Source organism: Lissotriton vulgaris, chromosome 1_1, assembly GCF_964263255.1.
Source record: "Lissotriton vulgaris chromosome 1_1, aLisVul1.2, whole genome shotgun sequence".
Classification (NCBI taxonomy): Eukaryota; Metazoa; Chordata; class Amphibia; order Caudata; family Salamandridae; genus Lissotriton; species Lissotriton vulgaris.
Genome location: NC_141685.1, coordinates 778,336,405 through 778,362,164, shown reverse-complemented (window position 1 = coordinate 778,362,164; position 25,760 = coordinate 778,336,405).

The following is a 25,760-nucleotide window of genomic DNA, read 5'->3' as shown; positions in this document are numbered from 1 at the left end:
CTCTCCCTTGTTCTAATCTGGCCTTTTTTTATCTCCTTTCCTCTTTCCCGGGGCTCACTTCACCTTTTGTCTCTGTCTCCTCCTGTTGCCCTCTTTTTCCTCCTCTTTTTGACTTTCTCTTCATCTGTCCTCACCTCTCTCATCCCCTTTCTTCTTTTTTCCCTTTCCCTACTTCCCTTCCCTCTTCTCTTGTCTCCCCTGATCCTTTTCTTTCCTTTCTCCTTCAATTACACATCTGATTTTTGTTTCTATCACCGCATGCCTCATCCCTCTCCTTCTTCCATTTCTTCACACCCTCACTTTCACCCTTCGAACTCTCCTGCCCATTTGCTATTTGCCTCCCTCTGACCTCTCCTACTGTCCATGTCCTTCCTTCTCTCTCCTTTCCTTTTTTCCTCCCTCCCTCTCTTCCCCCTTTCGTGCTTCCTTTCTTGCTCCTGAGCAGTTGCTACTACAAGAATAAACTGGTTTTAGTTAGCATTAGTTTGGACAAAGAAAATCAATAATTTGTGTCACTATTACCCAGATGTGTGCTAATAATATTACAAAAATGAAGCTGGCTTCGTCGTTACCATGTTCACCAGTTCCATTTTGATGGGGGACTGTAGCGCGGCCTCCACATCGACCGCTCTGGCCTTGGATAACTCCTTGGTGCTGCCAAGTGTTAGTATGTCCGTTAGTGATTTTCCTGACTCCTCTAAGATCCGTTCTCGGAGTTTCGCCAGTGCGCAGCCTTGGATTACTTGACGCGCTGACTTGCCTGTCATCACTGCCGTGAGGGGAATGGTTTTCTCTATTCCTCCATTAATCAGCCTTGAAGGGAACGGCTCTTCATTACACAGGCCCACCGGCGGATCACTTCTAGGCTGCATCGCAAGGGGAACGGCTCCACTTTAGAGACTACAATCTCCAGCAGGCACTTGGAGACGCTTGCACCATTGGAGCATTGTGATTGGTTTGGAGTGGGAGCCTGGCTGCCTGATTCCTGTTCTGACCTGGAGTCGGACACAGGCGAGTATCAGAGAAGATGCAGGACCCGGTGGCGGCGACCGGCAAGGTACGTTTTATTAATTTATATATATTTTTTTAAAGCAGCAGGCGCCCCCCCCTCGCGCCTGCTCTCAACCTGCGAGCCGTGCCAGCCGCACCTGACTCAGGTGCCATTGTACTTTCTATTCTGGGACTTGAGGTTTGACATTTATGATTAAATTGTAGGACCTTAAACATTCAAGCAAGAGGAGGAGCTTTGCGGCGCCCAAGATGGCTGCGTGAGCTCAGGGCTCCCGTGCACCCCGCCACCCCGATATCTTTCCTGTCCGAGATCCTGAGAATAATTGACGGGGAAATGTTGCTAAATGCGTGAGGACACGACTACCGTTTTCAGTTTTCCTGGAGACCCCCGGGAGCCCGAGAAACATTGTCTGAAAACTTTGCGGCCTTCAGAATTGGGGCCCGGGGCCTGGAGTTGGGGGCGGTCCGGGCTCTAGTGCAACAACAGCGGGGTCTGCCACCGGAAGTCGCCGGTCCGTAACTCCATTTACGGGAAGTGTTTGCGCTTCCCTCGCCAGTGGAGAGGGGACATGCCCGTGCGTGGGCGCCTTCAGTCGCACCTCTTGGTTTGATCGTGCTCCTCGTGCCTGGACTTGAGGCGCTTCGCTCGGATCACGATCGTTAGCAGTGGAGTGAAGTGACTGGGATCGGGTCGTGGCCGCTGGAGTTCGGGCCATTATACCTGGCACTGGCGTACTGGGACGTATCTGAGTATCGTGTACCCCTGTGGTCTGGGGTTCCTCCTGTGTCCGTCCCAAGATGGCGACCAAGACGGACCTCGATAAACAGCAGTCGAAGAACACCATAGGTTCCCAAACTGTCCAGGTCAATAAGATGGACCGTTATGCGCAGCCGAGGAACTACCCTGTCACCCTCGGGAAGTCGCAGGACGGTGGAGGGGAGTCATCGGGTCAGACTACGGAAACAACCATGTCTGACCTAATGGCGGCTATACGAGGGGTCAAAACCTAACTGGGTAAACGTATGGAGTCGCTGGATTACAAACTAGATACCGTGACCATCGAGGTTAACCTCATCAGAACTGATCTCACTAAGACCAGAGAGCAGGTTAAATTGCTGGATATTAAGACGGCGAGCTTGACTGATGATGTGGCTGAGCTTCAGAGGGAAGTGAGGGGCCCGCAAGCTGGACGATTACGAAGGACGGGCCAGACGGAACAACTTGCGAGTAATTGGGATACCGGAGAAAGCCGAAGGGCCTGCCCCGGATTTGTTTATGGAGGATTTAATCATGAACCATTTGAAGCCGAAGGGAATCAGTAATTTTTTTACAGTGGAGCGGGCTCATAGGATGCCCGGAGGTAGACCACAACCGGGGGCTCCGCCTCGGCCTATGATCGCCAGGGTCCTGATCTTCAGGGACAGGGACGCTATCCTGCAGACGTCGAGGACCGACGTCCTTGACTTTGGCATGGTACGACGGGGGCATCAGTCTCCCTTATCTGCGCAAATATTATTGGGCCTCACATCTAGCTGCCATCAACCATATTGTGTATGGTGTGCCGGGCGATCCCGGTTATACCATGGATCGGAACCTTTCCCCTGGTGGGGAGATCGGCAGGACGCTGTATGCGAGGATGGGCAAGTATCCATTGATCGGTCCGACTGCTCATGCGGTGAGGGTTTGGCATGTGGCCACCAGGAGTCTCGGATGGGCTGGGAGGCTCATGCTTTCCACCCCTTTGTTTACCTCGGAGAAGCTGGGGAGGCTGTGGAAGTCGAAGGGGTTCGATAAATGGGACCTTCTCGGAATCTCCCAGATTAAGGACGTCTGGGGGAAAGATTCTATTCTGCCGTTCGAGACCTCGGCGGCCCGGTATAGTCTGCATCAAAACGAGTACTTCCGGTACTTGCAAGTGAGACACGCCTTGGTCACGCATGTCCCGAAGGGTGCTGAACTCCCTGAGGCTTCCCCCTTGAGGACCGGGTTCTGGACGGCCACCTGCCTGAGAAGACTACATCCCTCATTTACCGAAAACTGATTAATAATATCGGGGACCCACTCGTGAAGCTTAGGGCGAAGTGGACTGCAGACGGGTTGGAACTTGATGATGAGGACTGGACTGAGGCCGTGTCCTCTCCCAAGGTCGTGGCGATACAAATGAGATTGTGCCTGGTTCCGCTGAAAATCCTGCATAGGACTTATGTTACGGGCCCGTGTTTGGTGCGAATGGGACGGGCTGAGAGTGTAGAGTGCAGGAGAGAATGCGGCGAGGAGGGTACCCTGATGCACATCATTTGGAATTGCTCCTATGTGCAGACATACTGGAGGGAAGTACACGAGGAATTGAGGGTGGTGCTGGGACACGAAGTGGGCCTTGAGGCACGGAGATGTTTGTTGAATGTGTGGGAGCCGACGGACCTCAATGAATATTAGAAGCAGTGGGTTACGCTGGCGTGTGTGGTGGCTAAACCCAATATTGCGCAGTTATGGGGGGCGAGTCAGCCACCCCGGATTGGGAAGTGGGCGGATGATCTTGACTGGTGCATGTTTAGAGAGCGTGTGGTGTACCTGGCCAGGGGCTGCCCGCGTAAATAGGGGAAGATATGGGGTGCGTGGAATGTTCATCGCGGGGATATCTGCGAGGCACCTACACCGAGTCTGGATTTGGACGTACCGGGATCCCCTTGATCTCTAACAGTTATTGTAATGTGATTACTCCTGTACCAAATGGACGTAACGTATGTAACTATTGCTGGCTTCCTCCTGAGTGTTATTTCTGTTTGTTACTTGGTTAATTAATAAAAAGAGTTTAAAAAAAAGAAAAAAAAACATTCAAGCAAGCAAAGTGTAGTTGGGTTTAGAGACAGGCTTTTATGAAGGTAGCACAACAACTAAATTCCTTTCTACAGTAATTTTAACTACAGAGCCACAAGGAACATTATCAGCCTGCCTAGACACAATACTGGCATTACAGTTAATATGCCTCTGTCCCTGACTTTCACCCCCCCACTGTGCTTTTTTTTTAACACATGCCCTGGTTCCAGTGAATGATATAGAATAGTTTAAAGAGTTAGGAACTAAAAAAGGGAAAAGTGATGTCTCACCATCCGAATAAAAATTAAAGAAAAGTCTGAGCAATACCAAAACCATTCAGCATAGGTAAGGATTATGCAGTGCGTATTTCTAACGATAACATTTCAGTCCCCATCTCATGAATGCTGATACAAAGTCAAACAATTACTGGTAAAAAAACAAAAGCTGTCCGGCACCATATTTAAAGATAAAAAGAGGCGTGCCGCGCTCTTCTGCAGAAACAAACAAAAGGCGACAGCCACTATATTCATGTAAGAACAGGGTAGGGGGGATAATGAGGCTGGTGCTGCAACGTGTCCGGAGCCCACCGGGGCTGCGCGGACTGCTGTTAGCAATGAACAAAAACCAACTGCCACCATATGTAAAGATAAATCATGGTGTGCAGCGCTCACATACAGAAGCAAACAAAAGCGGCTGGCCACCATATTTAAAGTGAACGTGTGAAGCGCAGAGCGCTGTCTACATGCAGAACTAAGCCCAACAAAAACCAAAGTAGTCCTCAGAGGAATACTTAAACAATGAAAGCGTACAGAGATAGTATTTGGCCTGTGCTCTGTGGCACGTAAGCAGAAACACAAAGGAGAGAAAAGAGGAACGATTGCTCAGTGCAGAGATTTCTAAAGGACAGTGGCACAGACAAATAAAAAGCAATGGCAAGCTGTGGGCGGAGTTTAACTCCACAAACCATCTACAACAGGTCACTAAACAACAGAGCAAGCACTCTTACACTTGACCCAATGAATCTCAAGAAGGTTGTAATTAACAAGGCCTGCTAGTTTTTGACTTTATTTTTTATTGATAACAAAAATGTCATTGTACATAAACCTCATGATCTAAATATCATTTACATAGTATTGCTTCTTTGTTTATACATTTTCTTTTATGAATTCCAATGGGATGATACTTTTGGAAAAGGTATTTCGAAGACCCTTTTTTAACCAAATTATACTTGAGCCACGTTTTTTAGGGACCATACCTCATGGTAGCCACAGTGATGTCAATCCAAATCCCATTCTAGGTGAGAAAAAAGCAATTCAAAATAAAGGATACATTTTTGGGACTTTAGAGACTTGGAACAAATTAGTTGTTGTGCTCATCTTGTCTGAAGGGAATTTCAAAAGGCAGCAGTTATGACCCAAAAGTTTGTCCCTCCTGATGGCTTTTTCTTAAAGGGTGGAAAGGTCAAGAGGTTCTTGGAGTTACCACAACATTGACTTTATTTTCAATCAACAACTAATATCTTGTCAAGTTAGCCTCCCAGGTTTCACACCCAATCTGCAGGTTCAAGCATTTCCCCTAAAGAGAATGGCAAGTAAGGAGAGAGTCACCAATGTATATCCTTTCCCACAACAACCACCTGAGTCTTGTACGTTTGGAGAGCATCCAGTACCCCACTGAAAGAAGGCAGTTCTGAAACAGTTGACCTGATGTAGCTAAAGGGATGTTTTTTATGTGCAAAATAATGTGTGTATGATCTGAATATGTGTAATACATGAACCCAAATGATGGAATCAGGCTTCCCCACTGGTTAAACATAAATGTTAGAGTCAAACTTATTTTACCTTATGAGGTCTGTTTTAGATCTTTAAGAGATCTCTGATGTTGTCCAGCAGTACTTTCAGCCCAGTTCCAAGGGATGTATGACGTTACAACGCATACTTTTACAACGCATACCTTTACAACGCATTTTTTACAACGCAACATCCATTACAACGCATTCCATTACAACGCATGCCAATACAACGAATTTTTAAAAACTACCTTTACAACACATTCCATTACATCGAATACTACCTTTACAACACATACCATTACAATGCATAACATAACATTGCATGTAAGGTAAGTATTGGATAGTGTAGGGGTAAAAATTACTATTCTAACTCCAGGGGGGTGCAACAGTAGGGTAAGTGTTGGATAGTGTAGGGGTAAAAATTACTATTCTAACTCCAGGGGGTGCAACAGTAGGGTAAGTGTTGGATAGTGTAGGGGTAAAAATTACTATTCTAACTCCAGGGGGTGCAACAGTAGGGTAAGTGTTGGATAGTGTAGGGGTAAAAATTACTATTCTAACTCCAGGGAGTGCAACAGTAGGGTAAGTGTTGGATAGTGTAAGGTTACTATGTGTTGTAATGCTATGCGTTGTAATGGTATGCGTTGTAATGACTGCGTTGTAATGACATGCGTCGTAGTGGTATGTGTTGTAGTGTCATGCGTTGTAATGGTTGCGTTGTAATGGCATGCGTTGTAATGGATGTTGGGTTGTAAAAGTTTTGTTGTAATGGTAGTGCGTTGTAAAAGTTGCATTGTAAAGGTTGTTTCCCAGTTCCAAGAAATACTGTAGCTGAAATACTGCACTCTCCAGCATTAGCACTAAACTTTGGCTAGCTGCTACTTAATCATTGTGTTTTGGATTCATTTTGTTACCCAACATCTGTGGCAAATTTCCAATAATTCCAGTTTCCGGAGGGCCACCAAAATCCTTAATGCTCTTGGAGAATAACTTATTGCTATGCACAGTGGCATATGGGCTTTCTCACTTATTCATGTGCTTCTGAACCAGTGGTGGCCCGTGCAGGCAAGCATGGTGGGCCAGGGGTGTGGAGGTGAAAGTGACAAATGACGGGATATGTAAAGTAAAAGAATTAAATAAAACCACTTACCTTGCAATCGACACATCGAAGAGTCGGAGTTGGCCCCCGGCTGGAGATTGCTATCACTGAAGCTGAGTGGGTAGCCCATATCACTATTCAGAGCCCCTCAAGGGGACAGTAGGTTCAATACACCTGTGCCCAATACTCCCACCCAGATTTCTCCTCATAGTACCACTAGTCTTTCATTCACTCTAGAGGAGGTTATCAGGGCCCTTACAGCCAGTAAAGGGGGGAAAGCACTGGGTCCTGATGGCTTCCCCGCCCACCTTTTTAAAGCGAATATCTCCCTCTGGGGCCCTTTAGTGACCCTGGTCCTAGGAGCATGCTGCTGCGCAGGCTTTCTGCAAAACTGGACAATCAAAGTCAAACAAATCTTTATTCAAATTTATATACAAATTCATAAAAGATAACAAATGTATTAAAGGGATTTCTTGCAAGATGCCTTATATAAATAAAAGTATTTACAATAAAAATCAATAAACACCATACAGTATGGGCATATTTATGATAATAAAATCTTAAAGTACTACTTAGATGATTTGCAAAGAGGATCAGAATTTTAAACATAGCCCAGCGCCCCTTTCGATTTTCCCCATAGGGTAAATTGTCAAAAAGGGTTAATGAATTTCATCTACATACGGGCCATTTAAATAAATGCAATAATTCTACAACATGCATGGATAGTTGGTAATTGTTTTAGGAAAGTAAGTGCCACCTTATGGTAAATAATTCCTTGACACAGGAAAGGGGGCATAATGAAAGCCTTCGAATGTCACTATAGAATTTACAGAACAACATGAAATGTGATGTTGATTGTATTGCGTTCCCATCGCACAGGCACCTAGGTAAGTTCAGAAGCCATGAATCATTTTTTGGAAGACCACTAAATGGTGGATTAACGCTAGACATAGTCTTGTCAATAAAAACCTATTGTATACACTCTTTACTCCAACCAAGTGGTCTTGTATCTCCTGTTCCACATGGCCCAGCAGGTATCTAAAAATTGTAGGTTTTGCCTTTTCTTAATATTCTCTGCAGATATTCCTTTTTCCTATTAAAATAGCCTTAACTTCATGTTTGCTATACTTCAGGATACTGTGGGTTTCTAGGGGATTCAAGTCTTCCCCTGTTTCGTGTAATAAAGATCTCATAATCTGAAACAAAGGAATTTTTTCACTATGGTCAAGACCTAGGCAATCCCTAATGACCTCCCTAGTAAATGTAGTACCCTCCTTTAGCCAGAAGCCATGCCACTTTTTCAAATACTAAGGTGAATAGTGTCTTCAATATATTCAATGCCAAGTTCTGTAAGTTCTATAAAGGTCGGCGTCAAACTAGGCAGACCAAGAAGCCTCCGTCGGAAAACCTGATCAGTCACTTATCATCCCTTAGTATAAGAAAGATGACTGCCTTAATCGTGTCTGCTATGGCCTGATCTTATTACTAGATTCACTAGTAAATGTAGTCAGCTAGATCATTCTGAATAGACTAGAGGAATGGGCAGAATCCAATAAAATTAATTCCGATTTACAGTATTATCATCATCATCAACCAACTTTATTTCGGTTCAACGAACCATTAAAGTGCACAGTGCACAAGTATTATAAATACATGAAAACATGATTGATATGAATCACAGGTCATAAAAGTGTGAGTATAAAAAACAATTAAAGTCTTAATAAATCAATTGTCGGAATGCGACCACAATGCTAAGACGAAAACCGAAGGGACAAAAACCTCAGAAAAAAGTCCTTGGAAGCGGGCTCATTAAGGGTCCGCTATGTCACCTGCGATATTTATATTATTTTCTAGTATGGGCAGCTCAAGAATACTCATTGAAATAGGAGGGGTTAAAATGTGCACTGCAATGATTGAAAGAATAACATTTTCAAGCAATAAAACATGAATGGATGTCATTATACTGACACATTTCTCCCAGCTGTACTTATCCTAATATAATCATAAAAGACATATTCCAATTTGCAATAAAATCATAGAAGTACGTAAGATAATCCATCAAGATAAAAACAAGCATTTGCAATGCAATAGGTCTCGCATCAGGAAAGTTTGAGCTATTGGTATTGTAAATGAGAAATTTTTTACTTATGTGTTGGTTTTGAAAATAGCGAAATAGTAGCTTTGCCATTTACAATGCCAATAGTTTTAACTTTCGCAAATGTGACACCTATAGCATTTGTAATGCAATATGTGTTGTATTTAAGTAGCTTAGATGTATTGATATTACAAATAACAATAGCTTTTAATTTTTTTTAAATAACGAATACTTAAATAAAAGGTATTGTAATTTATAATGGCAATAGCTTAAACTTTTGTAAATAACTTTTGTGAAGATTATGTTCAGTGTATTTTATTGTGACAAAATCCAAGAACAGAAGTGAAATATCAACATCTTTTTGTGACATTTGTAATAAAGCTTGAAACATTGAGAGAACATATTTGAATCAGTTGTTGTTGAATGGTTGCACAGATTGATGCTGTGGTGGCTTATAATGATGTTGTGGCGGCGACGAGTGATGCAGTGATGCTGTGGTAGCGCATAGTGGTGTTGTGGTGCCCCTGAGTGATGCTGTGGTGGTGCCGAGTGATGCTGTGGTGATGCGATAGATAGTGAGGGCAATAGATTTATAGAGTTAGGGCAAAAGATAGATAGAGGGAGGGCGAAAGATAGATAGAGGGATGGCGAAAGATAGATAGAGGGAGGGCTTGAGATAGAGGGAGGGCGAGAGATAGAGGGAGGGCGAGAGAGAGATAGAGGGAGGGCGAGAGAGAGAGATACAGGGAGGGCGAGAGAGAGATAGAGGGAGGGCGAGAGATAGAGGGAAAGCGAGGGATAGAGGGTGGGTGAGGGATGAAGGAAGAGTGGAGAGGCCAAGACAGTGAAGGGGCAGGAGAGAGTGAGACAGAAATACAGGACGAGTGGAGAGGCCAAGACAGTGAAGGGGCAGGAGAGAGTGAGACAGAAATACAGGAAGAGTGGAGAGGTCAAGACAGAGAAGGGGCAGGAGACAGTGAGACAGAAATAGAGGAAGATTGGAGAGGCCAAGACAGGGAAGGGGCAGGAGAGAGTGAGACAGAAATAGAGGAAGAGTGAAGAGGCCAAGACAGTGAAGGGGCAGGAGAGAGTGAAACATAAATAGAGGAAGAGTGGAGAGGCAAAGACAGCGAAGGGGCAGGAGAGAGTGAGACGGAAACACAGGAAGATTGGAGGGGCCAAGACAGAGAAGGGGCAGGAGAGAGTGAGACAGAAATAGAGGAAGAGTGGAGAGGCCAAGACAGTGAAGGGGCAGGAGAGAGTGAGACAGAAATAGAGGAAGAGTGGAGAGGCCAAGACAGTGAACGGGCAGGAAAGAGTGAGACGGAAACAGAGGAAGAGTGGAGAGGCCAAGACAGGGAAGGGACAGAAGAGAGTGAGACGGAAACTGAGGAAGAGTGGAGAAGCAAAGACAGTGATGGGGCAGGAGAGAGTATGACAGAAATTGAGGAAGAGGGGAAAGGCCAAGACAGTGAAGGGGTAGGAGAGAGTGAGACAGAAACGAAGGCACTTGGCGAATTGTGAACAAATGTCCAAGTAACTGACTAATATCCACTACTGACATTACTTCATATTTCACCATATTAATTCACCACTAATCCTTTCTAGGCTTCCTGAATAGCGTGCGTCACCAAGCGCTATATAAATACAAACCTTTGTCCTCTATCCTTCTGCTATCATTCCAAATCCAATTAACTGACTAACCTATTCACCACTTAAAATGTACTTGCATGTTTCACTATACTAATTCAACACTAATCCTCTATGGGTCCCGGAGTAGCGTGCTACTCGCCGAAAAAGCGCTTTGACGCCTCGTCAGGGGTAGAAAGCGCTATATAAATGCAATTACAATACAATATAATACAATACATGGAGCCTGGGTTGGACTGGCATACAGACAGGACAACTGTAATTATGCGGAACGAGAAGGCCAAATTATGCAAAAGGGTTGATTAAACTATGTGACAAGAAAAGGCATCTTATGCGGCATAATGTGGCACTGTTTGTGATAGTATTATTTTGTTATTTTTACACTTGGAAATGGTAACACTCTCTGTGCTTAGTTTGCACCCCATTGGTATTACTTTAGCACCTACATATAGCAACAGAAAGTTGACCAGCCAGACTGTCATAATTTCAGTGGCCTTACCTACAGGTCTATGGCAGTGCACCACAAGCTAGTTTGACAAGTCTGTGTGCAGTCGGTTTTAAGGTCTGCTGGGCTGGTTTTTACTATTAATTTATCTGATATTAAAATAAACGCTTCATGCGGCAAGCTCAGATCCATGACGTCTTCCATAACTTGCAAAACACTTATACACTGTGGGCTAGATGTAGGTAATTCCGATTTACCTACTCTTAAATACCGAATTTTACCGATTCGGTATTTAGGAGTAGGTAAATAGGAAGGAGGTAGATGTAGGTAATTTTTATTCTACAATTACCGAATCTGTAAGATTCGGTATTTACCGATTCGGTATTTACCGAATCGGTATTTCCCATTGATTCCTATGGGCCTTGAAGCCAATAGGAATCAATGAGAAATACCGATTCGGTATTTACTGAATCGGTAAATACCGAATCCTGCAAGGGGGAACGGGGTGTCACTTTGACACCCTGTAGCACCCCAATTCCAGGCTTGTGTGCCATGTGGCACACATACATGCCCTAAGGGCATGTCTGTGTGTCACATGGCACAGGTGTACATGCACAGATGTGCATGTACACCTGAATTCGGTATTTTACCACCCAATAGGATTGGGTGGTAAATACCGACTCCTAAAGGGCCTGTGGCACTCTTTGAAGTGCCAGCCACATCTGGATTTACCGAATCGGTAAATTTACCGATTCGGTAAAATATAGGCCCCCTACATTAGAAAACCCTAATACCGGTCGGTCACGGCCGAATTCGGCCATTACCGACCGGTGTTAGGTCTCCTACATCTGGCCCATTCTCTTTACAAGTTAAAAACTGCCTCAATTTTCAATTTAAAAAAAACATTTTAGTTCACTGACATGGGCTTTTTTTAATTTGGTGACCGGTCCTATTTTCTGTCCTAGTCCGACCCTGCATGGAGCGGGAGAGGGGCGCCCTGGCAATATGCAATAAGACATGGCATAGGCTCTGAGAAGTTCACCCTAGAGTTTTGTTTTTTACAATGACTAAAATAGATTTAATATTACGATTGACAATTTACAATTGGTTAGGTTAAAAAGTAAATGTCTCTTGCAAACATGTTATCTCTAAAATGTGTGGGCGCAGATGCTCGACTGGTTAATTCATATTAAAGTAAATCCTGTGATGAGCGTTTTTATAGGGTGGTATCACTTCAAACTATGAGCAAAACTAAAATCCCCCTGACATGAATAGAAACTGCAGCTCTGTGCATCGCTCCCCAGTGCGATGTCATTACGTTCATCCCTGCAATGGTCAACATTTCTATCGCTGGGTCACGTGTTTAGCTCTTTCACTGCACTGAGTAATATTTTTCTCTGCATCACTACACAGAGTAACATTTCTCCCCCCTGTGATAGCGCACAAGGCAATATTTCTGTCTCCGCGGAGATTAAAGTTTCTCACTATCAGTGCACAGAACATCACTCATATCCTTCTGTCTATAGTGCATGTGACGTCCTATGTATGGGGTCCTTACTGTACATAACAGCACGTGTATCCATGGAGTCCTGCATATATAATTATCGCGGCCGCTGGTGTTTTTTTTGTTGCAGCTTTCCCTTTTTCAGGTTTCCCATAACCAAGGTATTATCATCCTCGTATTACCATGGTTCCTTCTCCCCGACCCAGCGCCACAGGTGCAGCGTGGCCTCGTGGGGTCCCTCTAATATTAGCTGCATGACCGCTACTCCTGCCCGCGCGCAAGCCCGCCATTTTCTGCACACCTGCCCTCTGTCCATTGATGCCTCGAGGGTTAGGGGTGAGACAACAACCTCGCCAGTGGAGAAACTCGAGTTCGCCCTGTGTGACTTCGGATGGGAGCAACACTCTGGTCGAGTTCCTTCACACCAAACGGCACACCAGGATTTTAAATTTTAACACGATGCCGCAAGAACCCCACTTCATGTGTTGCACAAATTCTTATTTATAAGTGACGAGATCATAAAAAAATTGCGGGGTTGGCGGGGGTGACAGTGACTAAATGTTGGGGATATGTGCACGTGGGCCTCAGCCTGAGAGAAGTGTATGGAGAGGAGGCCTATTTATATTCAGGAGGAGTGATCTTATGTACAGGCGATTACCGTGCAGAGTGCTGTAAAACAATGATGCTCTACTACAGACAGCGCATGACATGGGGCTTTTGAAGAGCAGCGTTGTAGGCTTTGGCTTGAAGTCCTAGTTATCCCGAATGAGACCTTGCACGTTATGCAAGGATATCAAGATGCCACAAAGACATTTCACATGAGCGTTTTACACAACAGCTGTATCAGATGTGGGAAACCAGACTATTTAGAAAACAAGTTACGTATTGAAAAAAACTCACCGCCGCAGCCCGGCTTGAACAGGAAGCCAGGCAACCTGTGTTGGGACGGGGTCACAAAAATACAGGAAGCAGACGGGATCCTACCCCGCGCTCCGGTGCCCTTTGGAAGATTTGCGTGTGGTCTAGCGGGGCTCCCGTGCTCGTGGAGAGCCCCGCCTGTTGCCGAGAATGACCCACTGGCTGCCGAGGGAGAGAGGGACACGCGAAAAGAATCCGGTGAGTGGAGTGTGAGGGGGGTATGTGTGCGCGTGTGTGTGTGCATCTGTGTGTGTGTGTGTGTGTGTGTGTGTGTATGTATGCGTGCATGTGTAAAAAGAGCCCGAAGACTGGTGGGGGGAGAGGGGGTGTGTGCGAGAGTGTCTGTGTGTGTGCGTGCGTGCGTGTGCGTGTGTCGCTGTGTGCTGTACAAGCTAGGGGATACAGGAGATGGTGAACGCGCGCGCGACCTGATCCGATTACGGCAGGCGGCGCGTGCACACCTCTTGTCTCCCTTAGCTCCTTGTAAGCAGAACCGATCACAATAGGCCTCGCAGCGACATCGCTTCGCGATGCATCGCAGGTGCGAGACCTAAAAAGCATATGAATAGATTTATATGGCATATCATATCACTGGTAGTGTCCCCTATTGTACAGCTTTATGAACCCCCATCAAAAAAATTGATACGTTATAACAAAACAAAAAAGCTGGCCTGACCTGATCAAATGAATCAATTAAAAAAGAGGTTTTAAAAATATGTGACGGAGCTGTGAAAACATAGGACATATTATCACAATGTTTAAAGTATCACATTTAAAAGTCAAATCACTGGTCCAATTTGGAGTTATACTTATATCAACTTCCCTACGGATACAACAACTGATGAAGCAGAGCCAGCCTAAAAAAAGACGGCGCTGTTGAATTGTCATCTCATAGAGTAAGTATGGCTCTATCCCTGGAGCCGACTTAACCATGATACATTTTCGAAATAATGGTTTGGCTAATGATAGAGTTTCTCTCTCTTCTCTCTCCATTCTTACATTAAGAGCTTCCTTTAACCAGGCCATGTCTTGCTTTAAAATATTAGATGGATTAGAAAATAACTCTGGTCTTCTTAAGTTAATAAAACTATCTCCGATGTAAACCACCCGTGGTATATTGCATATATTGCAACAATCATTCATAGGAAGAAGGAATTACAGGCAGATATGTGGAAGGATTTACTGTCAGCAAGTATCAGGAGGACAGTGCACTCTTCTGGAAAGTGGTTAATCATCCATTCTTTACAGAGGAAAGTGGGACAGATCTAGCGAGTCTTGTACCATTCAAGAAATGGGAAGATCAATTTTTGATACTTTATTAGGAAAAGTGTCTGGTAGAGGACCCTTACCCAAGGGATCAGGCAGCTCAACTATTGTTACACTGGAAAGAGGTTAAAGTTGCTATGGACTCTCTACCGATGGGCAAGGCTTCCGGGGCGAATGGGATTCCTGGTGATTGTTTAAAGCTTGTATAGATCTATGGGTTCCTCTCCTTACACTGCATTTTAATGCGGCTATAGGTCAATGGCCCCCCGAGTCCTGGTGACACTCTGTTATTTGTTTGGTTTTCAAGAAGGGACACAGGAGTGACCCTCCCATATAGACCACTCCTTACTGGATCCCTGCCTGGAGATAGCTGCAGGGTGGTGATCCCCAACCAGGAATCCACTCCATTAGGAACTAGGGAGGGGGGAACAGCCCCTTGGGCAAGGGTTCTTGCTCCCTTCCAAATTTTTGGGCCAGATTAGCTCTTGATCTGCTCCCTGGGGCCAGAAAGCCCACTAGGCACCAGGGATTATTTATTTGTTGTAATGCGTAGGGGTGGGGGCTACCCAATATGGGCATGCCAAACCCCCCAACATTTAACACCTATGGAAACATTATTTCTGCCTACCCAGGGGGCAGATGTGGGCAATAGCCACCGATCTGCCCCCTCGTGGGCAAAAGCCCACTAGGCACCAGGGATTATTTTTTTAATAAATATGTGTTGGGGCTGCCCAAAATGGCAGTTCCAATGCCCCCACCACTAGACAACATTGTCAACTGTTGTTCTGTCCCACCTGGGGTAATATGGGGCAATAGCCCCCAATCAGCCCCACTGGGGAGCACAAAGCCCACTAGGCACCTGGGATAACTTTTGTGTAATGCCAAGGGGTGAGGGCTGCCAAGAACGGCATGCCAATACCCCCACCCCATCCAGAAAAATAGCCACAGTCTTTATGCCTCCCCCCAGGGGGCACATGGGGACAGTAGCCCCTGATTTCTGCCCCCAGGCTGGCAGAAAGCCCACTAGGTACCGGGGAATATTTTCTATCATATATTTGGGTTGGGGGCTGTCCAGAATGGGCATGCCAATGCCTCCACCCCTCCCCCCAAAACAGCCACAGACTTTATACCCAATCTGATCTCTTTTGGGGGTGGGTGGTGGGGATGTCAGAAAGGCCACTAGGCACCTGGGAGTATTTTATTTTGCCCAGAGTCGGGGTAGGGGCTGCCCAGAATGGTCATACCCATGCCCCCTCAAAAACAAATGGGCACAGTCTTTCTGCCCCCCCCCCCCCCCCCCCCCAAAGGTGCATATGGGACAATAGCCCTGATCTTCTCACCCAGGGGAGCAGAAAGCCCACTAGGCACCAGGGACTTTTTTTCATAGTGTACGGATGGGGACAACAGTGCTCAATCTGCCCTCATAGGGGGGGGTCAGAAAGTCCAGTATGCACCATGGAGTATTTTTGTTTCGGCCAATGTCTGTGTAGGGACTGCCCAGAATGGGCATGTTAATGCCCCCACTCCCCTCAAAAACAAATGGGCACAGTCTTTCTGCCCCCCCTTTGGATGCATATTGGGCAATAGCCTCCGATCTGCCCCCTAGGCACCAGAGATATGTTTATGGGCATGTTAGGAAGAAGCCCCTTAGGCAAGGGCTGCTCCCCTTTTATTTTTGAGCACGCATTGTGGCCGTTTCTGCCCCCAACGATATTTATAGGCCCATCTGCCCCCAAGGGAGGCAGAAAATCACTAGACACTAGGAAAAGATTCTGTGTGTATGTGAACTGGACTTCTGCTTACGGTCTGCGTGTACTGTGGTTTGGCTGACTGTGTGTACCGACATTTTACTGGCAGTGTGTGTGTGGACTTGCGATTGGCTGTTGGTGTGTGTGAACTAGTGCTTGGCTGGCAATGTGTGTGGACTGTCGCTTGGCTGGCGGTCTGCTCAGATGGCCGGTGGTATACATGGATTGTTGCTTGGCTGTTGGTGTACGTGGACTGTCGCTTGGCTGGCAGTGTGCTGGCGGCATGCGTGGATGGCCCTTAGCTGGCGTTATGCATGTTTGGTGCTTGCCTTGCGGTGTGCAAAGACTGTCACTTGGCTGACTGTGTGCGTGGATGACCCTTGGCTGGCAGTGTACTGATGGTGTGCATGGATGACGCTTGGCTGGCAGTGTGCGTGAATGGCACTCGTCTTGCAGTGTGCAAGGACTGTTGCTAAGCTGACAGTATGCTGGTGGAGCGCGTGGATGGTGCTTGGCAGGTGGTGTGCGTGGATGCAGCTTGGCTGGCGGTGTGCATGACCTGGCACTTGGCTGGCGGTGTGGCTTCCATGGATCCCCCAGCATTTTATTACCCAAAATCTCCATCAAATCTCAAATGTAGCTACGTATTCACACTTGCCTCACATTTCTGTGTGGAAAAGTTAAGGGCTCACTGCACCGGCATACATTTTCCACCACCCAGCGTTCCCCTCGGTCTCCCAATAAACATGATACCTCACTTGTGTGGTGCCCAAAGCAGAGTCAGCCTAAAAATGTATAAAAAGAAAAATTGAGGGGGAGCTAAAATGGGTCCAAAAGGGCAGTTTTTTTTATAAGTTGTTAGGATGACTATGTTTTGAACACCCACACAAGTGAGGTATTATTTTATCTAGAGACCAAGGGAAATGTTGGGTGGTTGGAAATTTGTGCCAGCGTGGTGAACCCAGTCAAAAATGTGAAGAACTTTTAATTTTTTAGCTAATTCTGAGGTTTGCAGGTGATTCTGGGGAAGAACATTTGGGGGATACGCACAAGCCACACCTCCCTGCACTCCCCTGTGTGTTTAGTTTTCAGAAATGTCTGGGCTTGGTAGGTTTTCCTGGCCGCCGACCCCGACTAAAAACAAAGGTGACCCTCTTGCAAAACCAGGCCGTTTTGGGATAGATAATTTTGATGTCTCAAAAATATTTTTTGGGCCCTTCCCTGTCATGGGCACGTGGCCCAGAAACACATGTGAGGTAGCATTTTTAAAAGCAGACCTGGGGGAACACTGAGTGGTAGGGAACAAATTTGCGGTTTGTAGGGGATTCTGGGTAAGAAAACGTTGAGGAATCCATGCCTACCTGGGCTCACCTGGGTGTACAGTTTTCAGAAATATCGGAGTCTGCTCGGGGTCTCCCTAGATGGCCGCCGAGCCCAAGACCTAAAAGGTGACCAGTTTGCAAAACCAAGCCATTTTGGATAGTTTTGATGTCTCCACAATATGTTTTTGGCCCTTGCCTGTTGCGGGCACTTGGCCCACCACACAAGTGAGGTAACATTTTTACCGGCAGACTTGGGGGAATGCTGGTTGGGTGGTAGTTTGTGCTCACCACCGATTCCAGATTTCTCCATCTCAGAAAAGTGAGTAAAATGCATTTTTGTAGACAAAGTTTGAGGTTTGCAAGGGATTCTGGGTAACAGAACCTGGTGAGAGCTTCAAAAGTCACCCCATACTGGATTCCCCTGGGTGTCTAGTTTTAAAAAAATGTACAGGTTTGCTAGGTCTTGTAGGTATCAGCTGAGCTAGGGCCCAAAATCCACAGCTAGTCACATTACAAAAAATCAGGTCAGTTTTCAGTGGAAAAATGTCACGTGTCCACATTGCATTTTGGGCTGTTTCTTGTCACGGGCACTAGGCCTACACACACAAGTGAGGTACAATTTTTATCAGGAGACTTGGGGGAACACAGAATATTAGAACAAGTGTTATTACTAATTGTCTTTCTCTGCATTTGTGCTTTCCCAAATGTAAGACAGTGTGTTGAAAAGAAGTAATTTTGAAAACTGCCCTCTAATTCACATGCGAGTATGGGTGCCCATAAATTCATATACGTACAAATAACCACTGCTTCTAAACTCCATGGGGCATATTCTCAAGGACATATCGCAGAGTTAACAGCACTTTATTGCAGCCAAAGTGGCGATAAATTTATCACCCCATTCACAAGCTGGTGCTAACAGCCCATATCACCAGTTTACCTGCAATAGCAGCAGCACAAAACATCGCCACAGATGACCCCCGCAGCTATCGCTAATGAGATGAAGAGTAGGCATTCCCGTGCCAAAAGCCGCGACAACACCACTCCGCAACATTCTCAACAACCAGCCTGCACCACAAAAGGGAGCCCAGCCCAGAATCACACCTGAAGGGCAACAGATGCCATGGAGCCAATGATTATGCAGCTGGGAGCCCCAACCAGGCCACAACCCCCAGGAACCCTCCTCCCGGGCACCCACCCCCTCCAGGAAAAGACATGCCACATCAACTACACTAAACATTTACCAAATAATCAGCCTGATGTTGCACAATCACATCTGGTGACATGCATGTGTCGTCACAAAAATGAGCATCACACATTCACCTTCGGATTAACAATCAAATATTTATTCAAAGAACACAGAACAGAAATGAAGACACATGGCGGCTGTCCTCGGGACAATCTGTAGGTCACAGCCTGCAAGACAACAATCCAGATGAGAAGCTGTGTCTTGGGCTCTTCAACTGACAGAGAGAGAGCGAAGGAGAGTGAGAGATACAGAGAGAGAGAAAGACGGACAGAGAGGGGGAGAGAGAGAAAGTCGGGCAGAGAGCGGGAGCGATAGAAAGACGGACAGAGAGGGGCAGAGAGAGAAAGGCAGACAGAGAGGGGGAGCAATAGAAATATGGACATAGAGAGGGAGAGAGACACAGATAACATAAGAGATGAACAGGGAGAGAGTGCCCACACTGCACACCCAGGCCTCACTGCTCACCTGCTGACACCGGTGTGTCTCCAGCCACGGGCCGGTATGTAGTGCAGTTCACCAGGGCCCACATCTGAAACAGGTCCCTCATCTGAAACAGAGTCCAGATGCATGAATGGCAAAGTCCATACAATTTCATACTACATCTGCCCCTGCGCACCCAGGCAGATGCACCCCAGCCCCTCCCGCCGCCCACTCGTTGCATGCCTGCCCCAGCGCACCCAGGCAGATGCACCCCGGCCCCCCCACCACCCAGCGTTGCATGGCCGCCCCTGCACACCCAGGCAGATGCACCCCAGCACCTCCCACCACCTAGGGTTGCACGCCCGCCCCTGCGCACCCAGGCAGATGCACCCCAGCACCTCCCACCACCTAGGGTTGCATGCCCGCGACTGCGCACCCAGGCAGATGCACCCCAGCCCCTCCCGCCGCCCACTCGTTGCATGCCTGCCCCAGCGCACCCAGGCAGATGCACCCCAGCACCTCCCACCACCTAGGGTTGCATGCCCGCGACTGCACACCCAGGCATTACTGCTCATCTTCCACCACCGGCGTGTCGCAATGAGGGCCCACCACGTGCCGGTGCATGCCCCAAGCCCGGGGCCTGCGGACATGGAACCTTCCACATCATGCAGCCCGCTCCGCAGGCCACCAGGTCTCACTTTTGATTCTGGGCCTTGATTTCACCATGGCAGAGGACATACCAGTGCACCCGGCATCATCGCAGGCTGCACACCCGCTCAGCCCTAGAGCTGCCACTAACTCTGTGATCCAGGAGGTGAGGCCACGTGGGAGTAGGCCAGCACTGCCCCCTGGCTCTGTCCAGCAGGGCACACAAATCCTGAGCAGTCCGGACCGCCGGGACGGGTCATCATCGCAGGCTGTGCCACGCAAGTTATGGACCCTGTATGATTTGGTATCGTGGTGCAGACTCCATCATGTCACCTCCGGGCCGGGGGAATGTGATGTTGCAGGGCTCTGGGCCCTCAGGCCTACATGAACACCACACGGATACATCCAGAGAGAGAGGTTGGAAATGGCGTTGACCACGTGCTCATGGCCCTTTTTATTGGGAGGGTCACGTGTCCTGTGTCGCGTGTGCTGGATAGGTGTGGTGGGGATGTATACCAACCGTGAGGGAGTGTCTGTGGCATGATGACAACTAGACCTGTGATCAGCAGATTATTTACAGGCAGGGCTTTAAGTGGGAAAAAAAAACTGGGGGTGCTCTAAAAGGGGCGGGGCAAACCTTTTAAAGGGGTGTGGCCTACCCACGCAGGGGGCGTGGTCTAAATCATGATAACTAGCATTGTGTGCCTATGAAAAACTCCTCCAATTATCCTACCTTTGGAAAACTTTTTCTTCTAAGGATTTCACTTCCTCCTACAGGGCAGCTCACATAGCATGATATCTCCACTCTGACCCATGATTTCGCTGCCCTCCAACTGGAGCACAGTGTAGGGTCTCTTTCCAGCCATGCGGAAGGACACAGTGTGGATACTGAGCCCACAAACCCTGTGTGAGACACTTAAGGGGATAGAAGCCTGGAAGGAAATTAAAGGCTGTGAATCTCCTTTTTTGTAGCACTAACGATTCCTGCCTGGAGGTTGCGCAAAAGCATTTTCATGTACATTGATGAACCTTTACACAAATTCTATCTGAGCATAAAAGGTCCCGGAGCCGCGCTTTGCGGGCAGCGTCCGGCGGTGCTTGTGTCATCAGCAGGGATAAAAGCCCCGTCGTCGAGGTGTGGCACAGCCGTGACTGATTATATGGGGGGTGGGCGGCGCTGCTAAATGATGTGCGAAATACCGGGCCTTTGTAGAGCCAGAGCGTGAAGGATGGGACAGGGTTTGCTGTGCTGTTGGAGTCGCCGGAGACACTGTGCATAGCAGACACATTCTCCTGATTGCCCCTCGAGAGCACTGACTGCTGCACTAACATTCCCTGCACGTTTCTATGTGCTATTCGATTTTCATGAAACATGCCGTAACTATTCTATTTACAGCCCTAAAAATATTTTTAAAAACGTATTCTGGTCCGAAAATAGAGCCCGATAGAGACCCGTTTCGAGGCTCTCTAAAAATAACTGCCGGTGCTCAGACCCGGACAGACCCGGCCCACTTAAAGCCCTGTTTACAGGGAATACCTGGGACATGTAGTGTTGCCCCTCCCCCCTGTGAGTGTAAGCGGAGTGGGCTAACCAGGCGTATGCCAGTCCATCGTGAGGGTGGGAACAATGACACCCAGGCTCTGGGCGTGGTTCCATACTGGTCTGGACAAGGAAGTAACTAATGCATGTGTCGGTGGGTTGTATGACGATCCATCGTGAACTTTCATTTCGCGCGCGTTTAAAGCACGTCATTTACATCGCAACGGTGCTTACATCGCTATAGTTTGCATCGAACGTTGTTGCAAAGCTAATGTGGGCATATCATTGGATAGCGTGTCACATCGCAGCGGTTACATCGCGCGACATGACAACGCGATATTTGTGCCAGGTTTAAAATCTCCTCGCTGCTCCTGGGTGGCCTCAAGGAACCTGCACTTTGCTCACTGGACCCTTGCAGATCAGAGTGGCCTGCACAACATTGCAGCTTTTTGCTGCGGCCTCCACACGATGCTGCGAGAAGGAGGCAAAAATCAGCGAATGACACTTGCGACCTGGGCTGGAGCTTGCCACCATCCCTATGACGGCTTAGGGTGTGTCTTGTGCATCTCTTTCCTGCCAGCTGTCTGCGGAAAGTGACACAGCACCGGCCTTATTGAGATGGAGAATGTACAGGTGGGGGTTATAGAGAGGGTTATGGGTACCAAAGGCCTTCAGGTGACCTCCTCCTGGCAATAATATCCCCATGTGGTATGACTTTCTGTTCTGTGGCAGTCTGGGGAACATTTTAGGTCTGGCCTACAGTCCGCTCTCGCCAGCCTCATGCTTTGTTTGCCACCAATGGTCCCGTCACACCATGCTTCGTTTGCCCCAATGGTCCTGTCACTCCATCACGCTCTCTCTGCTGCACTCTCCTCTCTCTCTCCTCCTGGTCACTGCTCTCCTTCGCTCTCTCTGCTGCACTCTCCTCCCTCTCTCTCCTCCTGGTCACTGCTCTCCATCGCTCTCTCTGCTCCACTCTCCTCCCTCTCTCTCCTCCTGGTCACTGCTCTCCATCGCTCTCTCTGCTCCACTCTCCTCCCTCTCTCTCCTCCTGGTCACTGCTCTCCTTCGCTCTCTCTGCTCCACTCTCCTCCCTCTCTCTCCTCCTGGTCAATGCTCTCCTTCGCTCTCTCTGCTCCACTCTCCTCTCTCTCTCTCTCCTGCCGGTCACTGCTCTCCATCAGCGTAAAGCACAGTGCGGCAATAGCAATGCATTGTATAAGTGAGTTACCCAGGGTCACACATGCTCGTCAGCGGAACTGCCAGGATTAAGATGCAGAAGCTGAACTTTTATCTTCCCACCCTTTTTGTTTCATTTTGGGTTCAGTTCATGTTCTTGCAGGGATTACTGTTTGCTACGAACAGTGCATTTCATTCAGTGTGATGTATATTTGTGTGGATATAATTTGTGACGTGGGTTAGGCCACATTTGTGAATAAATGTCACACGCATTTAAGTTTCATGTGTAGCGTGCTGTGCGTGCAGTTGTCACTTCTCACCTTGTCTCCGGCCACGTGTGTCATTCAAACATTGCAGTTTTCGCCCCAAGGCTGTGGCCTGAAGGTAGGGTCTCAGGGGGGCTGGTGTACCACCCTGGTCCTGATGCTAGGGTCTGCCCTTAACGGGTGCAGAGAGCCCCCTGTATTAAAACAGTTTGTTGAGGTGGAACCGCCTTGTTGCATGTGTTGTGTAGTTTAAGCAGAGAAAAATAATGTTCATTAATTAACCTCCAATGCTGTGGTTTTTTAAATTCTGTTAATTTGCAAAAAAAGTACCTATAATATCTGATAATGACTGCACTTAGACATTTCCTTGGTAAGGGGTCCTGGGGATATACGTTCTGCTGCTCAGTGTCGTAAAGTTGGAGGGAAAAATACTACAGACAGGGGGAGAGGTTTTCAAGGCAAGTTAGAAAATTTCAGGTTGTCGACATGCACTTCACCCACCACCAAGACTCATCTGTCTTTCGGTCTGTCTGTCAAAAACATTACACCACACTCCTGCCGTTTTAAACGCTGTAAATAACAGCCAGGTGCTACTTTCGCCCAGTTTAAGGCGCTCCATTTACCAACCTCAGAAGGATGGAAGCCTTAGTTGTCCTTGCATGGTTTTGGATTTCTGATCTGCAGATCACCACGTTTCAAAAGCAAACGTTCAAGTCACTGAGCCATACCGCTAACACCACCTGTCACAGTTCCCGGGGTACAGAGTGCCCTTGTCAGGGCTTTCTCTGAGTTCACCTACCCACAGGCATTTCAAGCTGAAACCAGGATTCGCCTGAAAAATACGCAGGGGCCCATCTGCAGCTGCAAAGCGGTGTTTTAATGGGAAATAAATGCTGCAACTTTGTGATGCAAGGTGAGAAATGTATTTTGTTGGAACCCCAGAAGGCGAGGTCACGTCACTTGTCGAGCAGGGTTTCGCGTCTGCATTTTTTGCCGTTTCTGATGAATCCCAAGGTACGTTCAGATTAATTCCAAATTCTAATGGCATTTTAAAATCGAAGGCGCTCCATTACCAACCTCAGAAGGATGGAAGCCTTAGTTGTCCTTGCCGGGTTTTGGATTTCTGATCTGAAGATCACCACGTTTCAGAAGCAAACGTTCAAGTCACTGAGCCATCCTGCTAACACCACCTGTCACAGTTCCCGGGGTACAGAGTTTGTGATGCAAGGTGAGAAGAAATGTATTTTGTTGGAACCCCAGAAGGCGAGGAGGGCATCTTAACATCGCATGCGTTGTAATTGCATGCAATGTTAATGGCATTGCGCCGTTGTAGCATGCGTACTAAAAGCATGCGATGTGAACGACCATGCGATGTCAAAGTCGCGGTGTGATAGCACCGCGATGTTTTGACCCCGATGTGATGGGTGTTTCCCGTGTCGGTGCCACCCGGCCCGCAATCAGCAATATGTCACCCTGTGACCCAAGTTCAACGACATGAGCCACATGGACGTAAGAGGAATTCAATGAGCCTACATTCATCCATACTTCCACACTTAAAAGACCATAGACATGACACATCTGTGTGATTATGAATGTTTAACGCACATTCAGTGGAGTGTTGCATCTAGAGCAGGACTGGGCCGTGCAAACCCCACATGACGATGTTGGTCCATGGAAGGCCAGCCAGAGTCCTTCAGGGAATGAAAAGTCCAAAGGAAGGCGAAGAGTTCAGTCTGCAGTATGATTGCTGTGTCATTGGCGATCAAACAGAATATGGCAGTTCATGTCATGGTCTAAGATGAGTGTCTCAGAGTGCATCAGGGGACAATGGAAGGTGCTGATGTAGAGGGCAGGACCAAGCAGAAACAGGCCATTTGGCGGAGAAGAACGCTACTACGTCCTTCATACCATGAAGGCAGAATCATCCACATCTTCGTCCTCTGCAGTATCATGGGCCTCACATTTGGGTGGTGGTGTTCTGTCTCATGCACTGTGTGGCAGTGAAACCTCAGGGGCTGGAGGTGGAATGTCTGCCGCACTGCGTGGCACTGACATTTCAGGGGGCAGAGATGTGAATGTAGGGGTGGCAGCAGCATGCATCAGTGCCTGGTCTTGTGGCAGCAATGCTGTTAGGATGGTTTTGAGGTCATTGAGGAACCCAGCTACCACACCCTGGTGTGCAGCCGTGGAAGCCACTCTTTCCGCATTTTCCAGCTCCATGGTCTCCATTAACCTCCACATGTTTCCCAACTTCTGTGTGACATCGCTAGTGCCACTCTGACTGGACAGTTGTTCTATTCTCTGAGTCAGGGCTCTAGCGATGTCAGCTATGGTCCATTGGAGAGCATAGAGTGGACGGTGGGTGTCTGTTAGGGACTGTGAGTGGACCCTGTTGTGACTAAGATACCCACCAATGGCATCTCGTTTGTCTGCCATGTATTCGAAGCAAACCTGCACCTGTTCAGCCAGCTGCTCCTGGCACCACAACACACGGCGTTGGCAAGCCATGTGTTCTTCATGGGGTTTCTGGGAGGTAGCCGTGGTGGTGGGTGTTGCTTGCTGTGTGGTCTGTGCAGAGGGTGTGGTCTCCTTGTTGCAAGTGGGCTGCCCTGCTCCTGGAGGTGGGCTGCGGAGGCTGTCAATGAATAATATGTGAGACAAACAAGGACCCCCTGAAATGGATCAGTTTCCTGAGTCAGGGCAAAACATTTTGTGTGAATATAGTACTCAGGCAAATCTCCAATGAACACTAGCACATAAACAGTGGCATTTGCCAAAACAAAAAAGGTAACC